Genomic DNA, 10,362 nt, shown 5'->3' with positions numbered 1-10,362 from the left:
GGCAAGTGGCACGCATGCAGTACGCCACTTGTTGCATCCTACGACGGGAGTGATCTTTGAAAGAAATACTCCTTAATAAGTGATTTCAGTTTGAACCTAACAAAATTATATACGGATACTAGTAAGCTTGCACGTGCAACGCACATATTATTATCAAAGTTTTAAATAGCCATCTATAGCACTGATATAGCCTACTATACAGGTTGGAGCAGGATGCCGCTAAATGGTACTCATAAACAATTATCCACTAAAGTTATGAGATAGTCTTGACGTGTCTCATTAATAAAATAAGGATTCGGCTACAAGCCACGTAAACACCGACATTACAGGACTGAAAAGATAGGATAATCCTACGCAAAATAACCAGCGCATGTCCCTCTCCACCAACGAAAAGGAGACAGAAAATGAAGGAAAGACTGATCTTGTTGTTTTTCTGCTCAAATAAAATACTCCCTCCGTCCTGAAATACTTGTAGGAGGAATGGATGTATCTAGACGTATTTTAATTCTAGATACATTCATTTTTATGCATTTCTCCGACGAGTATTTCTAGACAGAGGGAGTACCTGATAGTAACATTCCACGATACAGACGAACTCAAGTAACCAAGATCGCACATTTTGACATGAAATGTTAGCATCTTAAAATGTACACAAGAATTACAACAAAATAGCAGCTGGCAACTCAAAAATATTTAGATGTCTCTTCATGCACTTTCTCTTCAACTCACCCATGTCTTCTCTTTTTATACCATCAGTGCTCCGAGGAACTTGAGACTTCAGAATGAGGCCTAGGCAGACGTATGTGCACCAACTAAATGAGAGAACAACATGCCTGGAGAAGCATGAGGAACCGATGCACCACCTTGATCAATGGTGTCAAGTGTTATAGAAGCCTCGTGATCAGTACACCGGCGATGTATGACATCCCGAAGAAGCTCACAACGATGGTAAGGTAGTAAATGAGAGTCTTGAAGTATGTCATGGCTCTTCTGTGGCCATAACCTTCCCGAGCGCTAGCAGAGCGATGCAGGCAAGCGAAGCACTGGCGACGTCCATCATCTTGTTCTCCCTGTCGTTACTCTCACGGAACGACAACCCGCAGAGCACTGGTGGAAGTAGCCCGAACACCATGTGTGAGAGCAGTGGTAGAACCATGTGGAGCCGGGCTTTCGACCACATCCAAGCTTGAGTCAGTAGTGGCCGACCTTCCGATTTGTCCTCGTTCATGACTCGGCTGTCTCTCAGATCAGTGATCTGTTATCCACAAGAAAATGATATGTTAGTTTTTGGAGTTTTGGATGTGAGTTTTCTGTAGTGGTCACTAAAATATTTTGAAAATTCAGCCACGAGAGAAGTTCGTTACATTGTGAAAAACGTGAGGAAGTCCACCAATAAGGTTGGCTATGCCCAAGATGAAAGTAACTGACATGTTTTTTTTTTGACAGAATCTGACATGTTTTTGGCGCCGCTTGATGCTGCTGTTGAAACAACGAAGAGGCTGGTGACTGACTCCACTAAGCCTCCATACAGTGGCTTTCAGTATCCCAATCACCCCTCTGTTGTTGCCTAGGAGTAGTCGGATTCACATTTTCAGAGACTGATAACACTACATCTGTTGCTCGAGGAATCCGCAGACTTTGTTCTGTCGCCCCTTCGGATGATACATGGTATAGGGAAAAAACTTGGTGATCAAATACACAAGAAAGACTTAGACGGCACAAAAGATAGAGGCAGCAGGTTTCACAGGATTGGTTGCCGTCGGAGATTTGTTTGTTCAGTACATGTATGTGAAATTTATCTTGATTAACTTATTGATGATAGATAGTGTGAAACTGTGGAATAATAAATCTAAAAGGAAAATAATTTGGCATGTTATGATATTTGTCACAATTGGGCTGAAAAATGAGCCGTTATCTGCAGTTCCGTGAGCATCTAAGCAAATTAAGTTACTACTATCAGACTGTATCTCTGAAATAGCTCATGCATGCATGCTGATTACTTAATCGGACCTACGTTTGTCACCAATTAGGTGGTGAGTTGGATCCATGATAGCTTCACCAGCAGGCATTTCATCGGTTACAACTTCAATCACGTCTTTTTTGAAGATTTCTGCATGCGATGTTTCTACTCTCTGGAAACACTCTATTTTAGTATGGGTGTAAGGTGGATTGGCAAGTCCCTTCATAGAAAATTTAATGGTGAATAAACCTGAATGTGACAGGGGGTCTTAGCACACTTCAAGAATTTTCAAGCCTCATCAGGAGCATGGTCAGGCAATATAAAATGTCTAGAAAATAATACACTTTTCCAAAATATTGCAAGACGCCTTGTTATGGGAACTCTTGTTAGAGCTTGAAGAAATAAATGTTGAAGCAGTTATGAGAGTTTTTCTGACCTGAGAAGCACTTCAACATTAGAAGGGGCCTGGCACCATGAGGGGCATCAAGAGGGAGTGGCCCATTTTGCAATGAACTTTTGCTACATTGCTGTCACGGGAAGGGGAGAGAGAGAGAGAGAGTTAATACAAACTGAATGGAAGTAGCAAATGAGCACTACGCAAGTTCTTTCATTTTATTAGAACCTAGGTTAGCGTGTGCGAAAAAAGTAGTTTTTCCAGCGTGCGACTAAGATAGCGTGCCCGTTGAAGATGCTCTTAGCAATGGAGAAATCATACCATGCTTGCGGATCTGAGTCGTCAATACTCGAATGGTGTACCAAGGAGATGTAGAGCAACAAATGTCGGCCTGTAGTGCTTAGCAAGGATCTTGAGCCGAAGAACCTCCTACACTTGGTTGCTGCAGCCAGGCAAGCCAGCATGGTGCAGAGGAGGCCGGTCGCATGAACTGAGGCACCGGCGGCCTGACGAGTCGTGGCGCCGGCGGCACGAAGAGCTGAGGCACCGATGGAGATACCTCCACAGGCGCCGGCACATTCGCCTTTTGGACTGTTGGCCCATCTCCTTCCGCGGCGCCGGCCGCTGTTCTACGGTTCCGGAAATGGCAATTTGGGGGTGATTTGGAGGGTTCATATCTTCGATTTGGCGTACAAGAAATGATTCAGGATGAGGGAAGGGCAGATTTGGCGTGGTGACAAAGGGAGAAGCGTGGGACGCACGGGATCTCAAAAGTGTCAGCTCTAGCGCCTACGTGGGTTCCAAGCGGGCGGTTGTTCTTCGGTTCCTGCGCTATAGCCAGGCAACTGACATCGCTTGCTTCTCTCTCCTCCCTTCTCTTCCCTCCAACGAGGATTTTGCTGACATGGAACGTCTTGCAGCCGGCTGACTGTGCTCTTAGGCTGGTCGTAGTGAGGAGTATCATATACTAGTATCATGCATATGATACTAGTGTATGATACTACTTCTGTAACTTATAGTATCATAAGTAAGTATCTTAGATTACTTTATTAATTGCCATGCATGACACAAACTAGTACAATATTTAATATGATACGGTAGTATCATGATATGATACCACATCCTCTCTTTTCTTATTTAATTATATATCACCTCATTTAAAAAGTCTAGTTAACATGTATGATACCACTTATAATACTTCCATTACGACCAACCCTAAAAATGCTCTAAACTTCAATGTGGGACATGACTCACAGGACTAGACACAAGGTGGAGTATGCGAGAAGAAATCTCACTTACAAGGGACAAGGTCACACTGCCCAGCCCATCTGATGTGCAAAGGTGTCGGGCAATCTGCCTATGAACGAGGGGAGAAGATTTTTTTCCTTCCCAAGGCAAGTAAAACATTACTCCCTACATACACACCGTCAAATCAGATAGGCAGTAGGTGCGCAGTATTGAGTGGTCACTAGGTAGTGGGGCCGCCCATGGCGCGCCGCCTGAACGGAACCTTTGCGTTGCCAGGGTTGCAAGCGCCCCTTCGGCTGCTTTTTCTCTACTTGCTGCGTGCTGCCACACATACATGTATAACCGAGAACCTTGTTAATCAGTTACTTTAAAACTGGCCAAATCCATTAGAGTAGTAATCCTCCTTGGAGCTGAAAGCGGCTTAAATTTGGAGAAGTAACAATCAGCTGTGTAGCACATATGCTAGTTCAAAAGGAAAGGGACGCAGTTTTGATCAAGGCATACATGTCGCACATACTATCCAAATGCAGAGGCAGAGTTCCTCACAGGGTAAGGCAGAGTTAACGGCTCCGACAGGCTTAAGCAGCACACACTACATTGAGTGTATATATGTGTATATATATAAGTGGCAGTGGCGGTCGCCATGGCCTGTCTAGAGGCGGTGAAACTGCAGCTTCTCAAAATAGAGAAGACATTAGTGATGACCCGACGAAGCACTCCAAGATGAGCTTGGCGACGAATAGGTCGTCAGCGAGGAGGTGCTCACTGAGCGTCTGAGCCCTTGGAAGTGCAGCAACCAGCAAAGCAGTGGCAAGCAAGCCTACATCTGATCGCCTTGGCGAGATTGGGCAGCAGGCTCTCAAGCTTTCTCCTGTCTTGCGCAACAACGTTCCTCACCAAGAAAGAGTTGATAACCTTGTAATAATGTTATTAGTTTGAAAAAAGAGCTAACGTGAAAAAATTAAGAATGATGCATTCCAAATAGCAAGAAGCATGCACAATAGAACCAGCCGAAGCGCGGCGACAACGTGATGTGAACAACAGGAATTGAAGTGGAGTGTTGTGTCCCCTCCCCGCATCATATTCTCCCAACGCATCACATAGCAAGACTGAATACATATCAGTATTTGGAAGGAAACCTGCAATTGACAAAGAACAAAAAATGTTCGCTTCTTCAGCTACCTATGAATAAAACTTTGCTCCTAAGATGCACAACCTATACAAACACTAATTTTGTAAGCTACAAACCACTGTGCCTTGAAGCACAATCAACATGCAGGACCTACCTCCTAATTCATAGATGAATTATTAGTAAGTGACAACAGTATATTCCTTGCATTTACACTTAATAAAAAAATGAAACAAAGTGTAGTGAGAAATTAATCTAATAGACAATCTGAATGTTATATAAGCTCTGCTGAAGAATGGGGATCTGCCTGGCACATTTATTCATCGAAATCAAATAGACTATTGTGTTCACCACAATACTGTAATGATTAAAATTTATAAATCCATAACAGCAGCAGCTGAGGTGGATGTTTGAAATTTATACTATAGGACCATCACTTAAAATGAAAGTTCATCCTATTGCATCTAGGGAAATTACTGGAACTCCTATGTTTGCTGGTTCCTGATGAATACCAAAGTGAACATCCATAGATAGCAATAATAGCCATGTATAGGCAATAGTTTAGGAGTTCAAAAGATAGAGCATATCTGCACTCATATTCACACCTTTGGCAATGGATCTTTGAATTTACCCCAAGAAAACGAAACTGAATTATGAGCGATTCAGATAAGCAATTTTTCTGTGAACTCCTACTTCTGGATTGAGGAGACTACAAGTTGTACAACGAACAGACTGAACGAGATGCATATATACCGGCAAGGAGGGCGAGGCAGAGATTGAGTCCGGATGTGGATACGACCCAGTTTCCGGCGAGGCCGTTGGCGGCGACGAAGCGCGGCTGCACGTACCAGAGGCTCTGCATCTAAAAAGTAGCCAACAAAGGTACAAGTCATTAAATCAATGAAAATCAAGAAACATATGGAAGCAGAGAAACAAATGTCACTTCGAGGAGGTGGCACTTACATTGCTCAGTTGGATGAGGACTAACTTCAGACATGGAGATTCTAAAGTTCAGGGCCAAAACTGAAAATCAAGAACTCCTTTAAAACCTGATCACAGCACTTCAAGCTTAGATTTCTATTTGTAGTCTTGCTTACCCTTGTATTTTTTTAATACCAGACCTTGTTTTATTTGTAAGGCCCTTTCTTCCACCAATTGGTGGGCATACAGACACTATGTAGTTATTTCTAAAAATTATAAAATATAACAGTGGGAGTCTCTCCTGCTGTTTTGACTGATAAAAAAATCATTAAATCAATGAACTAACGCCCCTCCTAAAATAACAAAATAATTTAATTTCAAATAGATAATTGGAAAATACTACTTCTACTTGAGTTTAGCTTATAGTATATCCAAAGATAGAAGTGGCATGCTATAACAAAAACTTCTGGAAAACTGAAAGTTCACACAAACAGACAAACAAACAAACACATAATGTAAAATGAGCAGATCAGTACATCATGGCATATAGTGGGCTCAGAGGCAAGAACTTTGATGAGAAGCCTGTAAAAGTTATGGCAATGATGATAAAAATGAGAGAATAGGTTAATCAATACCTCGTATGGTGTATGTGTGACTGAAGATGTGTGTCGACAACCATCAAAAGAAGGAAGGTTACCACTGCGTAACTTATACCAGAGTAATGCCAAGCAGATCACGACAGCGACACCTAGAACATATAAGAAGCAGATCACTATTGTGAAATAAAGACCACTAAGATATAGCAGCATGATGATGTTGTTTGTCTCCACTGGCTCTGGACCAGATACTTGCAGCATAAAAATAGTCAGAAATGATGGCATAAGAAGGTTACCCAGCAATGGAAAAGCAAACTAATTGTAGTCGATTGTATCCTTATTGTTAACCAAGTTTACCAGGAATTTCTCAACCATCATTAAAGTTTGAACGAGAAAACATGAAGGCATAAAACACAAGAAATTTTGCCTGATAACTAAATCGGTAACCATGTAAGCATACAAAGAAACAATGTTGATCAAACCAAAAGCAACTCACAATTTATACATGTTCCTATAAATTAGAACATCGGGTCATAATGCATTTGCTTTGTGCATTTCCATTAACGGCCATGCCATAAGTGTGCAACACGCACACACAATCAAAAAAATTGTCTAAAAAGTGAAATAGACATATTTTTTGTTTCTATTAGAAACTAAAACACATGTCACGCGCCTCTTAATTATTTTAAATTGATGAGAAAGCACAATGTCCAGTACAGTATTGCATCTCTGAAAATTAATGGTACTCAATGTCCTGCTGACAGTGTAGATGGAAGATGAATCAATTGGAAGGGCTTGGAGTACTACAACAACTTATAGATGAACTAATACGGCATGGTAAAGATCAATTTCTCTACCTGAACCTAGCCTTTGCTCAATCTTGATTAACCATCACTAACTGACACATGCGCTGCAGGCATACAACCTCATGTCGCCATCTACCATTTTGCCCCAGATTCATGTAACTGCAAAATCAAGGTTCAGAATCTTTTGGACACTCTTCGTTCTTCATTTGAATGTACGGTGGTATATGTTCAGAGACAACTATACCATGTACGCTGCTTCAAAAGCTTTGGAGATAGTGTGAACCACTTGGTCGCCAGTGACTTTGCTGAGGTAGTGGCGATGACCAGCAGCCAAATACACAGCAACATGAGCCATAACTTCAAATAGAAAGCGGAAAAAACAAATCAGTATGAATAACCATGGATATGGAAAGGAAAGAGACCAACTACACACGCACCACTGTTTATCATCAGCACATCACAGTTTTTCAATGTAACCAGCGAGGTTTGTTAAGATAAGCCATGCGCGTAAGGCTCTTGGCAGGGACAAACAACAGAAAAGGGAACAACCTTGGATACGGTGATGTCGGTGCTCCGCCAGAGCACCGGAGCAGCGGTCGATCCAAATGCCGGAGCTGACGGGCTTGATCTGGATGTCGTCGACGTCGTGGCTGCGGCCGGCCTGGAATCGAAGAAGGCCTTCGTCTGCGCCACCATGATGCCGAACCGCTTCAGAAACACGAACGGGTTGCCGGCTTGCTCGCCGTGATGACGGTGTGGTCCTCACGCCCTGGCCCCGATCTATTCTTGCTTCCCGCGTGCTAATCGTCTTCCTTCCTCCTCATAGCCCTACTTGAGGCCGCCGGCGCTACCGCAAATCAATCAGCCGCCGTTCTCACACAGAAATGGGGGAGAGCAGATGAGTGGAGCGGTGCGGCGAGAGCGAGGAGGACGAGGGGAGATTGCGTGCGGCGGTTGTTGAGAAAAAGCAGTGGGGGCGAATTTACCCGGTGAAGGTGTTATCCCAGGTCGTTTTTCACCCCACAGAACAGCTTACGCCACTGACAGCAGGCCCGCTAATAAACCTGGGACCACCTGCAGAGCAACAAGCAAAACACATCGATCGCTCTGCGCTCACCCCGGTCGCTCTCGCCCGTCGCCTCGTCTGTCGCTGCCATTGGCCAAAGACAGGCGCTTACCTGGACACAATCCACCGCTCCCATTGGCCAAGGCGAACAGTACACGTCCTGCCAACGTGGACGACGCGAGGATGCGCCATTGGTGCGACTGTTAATGGGTTTAATTGCTACTCGATTAACAAGGATGGAGCAAGAACATGGTTTACCTATGGTAATTTGCTGAACAGGGCAGGGACCTGGTTTTGAACGGAGGACTAGTACAAGTGCATGCGGTTTGAGCCTGTCTAGTTCTACGGCAGCTACGGCAGCTAGCGGTGGCGTGCAATCGGCATGCATGCGGTCAGAGAGCTGATTTCTTTCCTTCACCGGGCACAAAAGTCTTGATTCCGCGCGCGGACAAAATTACTGTTATGACCTCTCTGGCTAACAAAATCCCGATTTGACCTTGTTTACAAAAAAAATTCGTTTTTGACCTTTTTAGGAGACGCCAACATCCCTGGCGTCTGGGTTGCGAAGCAGACGCCACGGATCCTGGCGTCTGGCCCCTGGCCCGCACTGCCCGCCTGCCCGTTGACCCGCTGACGTGGCAAAGGGGCCAGACGTCAAGGACCCTGGCGTCTGGCCCCGGTAACTGGATAACCCCACGGGAGAGTGTGTGGGACCCACCCCACACACTTTCCCCAATCCACAACCCGAGCTTGAAGAAGACTTGGAGCTCTCATACTCTCTCCCACCCCTCAAGCTCCCCCTCAAATCCTCTCCAAAAGGTGCATCCCTTAGGTGGATCTTTCCATCACTTTGCTGCTCTTGGTAATCTCCCCCAAATCATCCAATTATTTTTTGTTAAATCTTGCTATTTTGGTTGCATTTTATACATGTTGGTGGAACCCTAGTTCATGTTTTCTCCCCCATATGTTAGTGTGAATGGCTTGGTTAACTTTGATAATATAGTGCTATGCATGGTGTGTAGTAGGAATATATGTATGTTGAGTAGAAAGATTGGTGGTTAGGGTTAGTTAGTGATTAGGGTTAACTTTGCTTAGTGTGTGTTAATTAGTGATACTTTTGTGGACATGACCAATAATTTAGTGTTGATATGATTTGGATATAATAAGATGTATTTGGATAAACACCAATTCTCATTGAAGTCTTAAATGCATTCATGTTATTTTTAGATGGAGAGACTTGTTAATGTTCATTACATTGACAAGGAGGCATTCTTGAGTAACAATGCCGACACGGGTGAGGAACCATTGGTTTTTGATACAAGCCCTAGCTATGAGGATGTTGTTGCAAAAGTGAGACAAGTTTTGAAGTGGATGGACACCAATGTTGATGTTAAGTTAATAGGAAGGTATGATGTTGGAGTTGGAGCCAAATCTCGCTTGAAAAGTATGCCTATCACCTCGGATTTGCATTGGGATGTATACAAGGAAAAAGTATCCCAATCGGAAGACAAGTCACTTGAATTGTTTGCCACCAAGGTTGAATCTCCTCGATTTACCTTTGATTTGAACCGGCATGTCTCTTCCCCAATGGATGACATGAGCGAGAGGACAATGGTGCCACTTGTTGAGCATAGGGTTGTGCTTGACGCCCCCAATGTTTATCCCCCACCACATCCCCGTGTACCATCTATTAAAGAAAATGAGGTTGAGTTGTATGCCCCCAATGCTTCTAGCCAACTACCAACTAGCCAAGCAAATGAAGTTGAGGTGATTGCTAGTGACCGAGTAATTCAAGAGGATGAAGATGCTTATGATGAGGACGAAGAGCAAGAGGAAGGGTTTCATGGTAATGATGTTGGTGACTTGGATGCGTACATAGCACAAAAGGACATGGATCGTGACTTGCCTTTTAGGCGTCAATATGCGTATGACTCGGATGACGAGGGTCCAGTTGAACAGTTGGACGAGGATGGATTCACAAAGGAGGAGAACCAAATCCACTTTGAGCTGACAGGGTTACAAAAAAGAACTCACTTGTTTAAAGATCTCAGCCTTGCCCATAAAGCTATTGTTGACGGTGGAATGAGAATGACGGCGATTGAGCCAACACCATGCCCGGATCCAGGAGAACCAAGGGTGTAGAATGAGGACGAGAATGCTTATTTGAAGAAAGGAGTGAAGTTTCTGAGCTTGCCTATGCTGAAGTTTTGGTTGGCTGACTATACCATTCGAAACCATAGGC

At 43.9% G+C, this 10,362-nt stretch overlaps 1 long non-coding RNA gene across 2 annotated transcripts; it reads right to left on the bottom strand.

Moving 5' to 3' along the window:
• Positions 1-3,988: 3,988 nt before the first annotated feature.
• On the bottom strand, positions 3,989-8,018 carry LOC119323934. 2 transcript variants are annotated; one of them, XR_005156654.1, is made up of 7 exons: positions 7,604-8,018; positions 7,299-7,411; positions 7,106-7,213; positions 6,288-6,400; positions 5,695-5,780; positions 5,485-5,593; positions 3,989-4,741 (listed from the first exon to the last, which is right to left on the bottom strand). It is a non-coding gene; the product is annotated as an uncharacterized LOC119323934 (long non-coding RNA). The 2 variants fall into 2 exon arrangements; XR_005156653.1 differs by having other exon boundaries at positions 5,695-5,754.
• Between the last annotated feature and the right edge of the window lie 2,344 nt (positions 8,019-10,362).

This window comes from Triticum dicoccoides, chromosome 6B (assembly GCF_002162155.2).
Source record: "Triticum dicoccoides isolate Atlit2015 ecotype Zavitan chromosome 6B, WEW_v2.0, whole genome shotgun sequence".
NCBI lineage: Eukaryota > Viridiplantae > Streptophyta > Magnoliopsida > Poales > Poaceae > Triticum > Triticum dicoccoides.
Note: the sequence above shows the minus strand (reverse complement) of the source record. Positions and strands in the feature narration are given on the sequence as shown.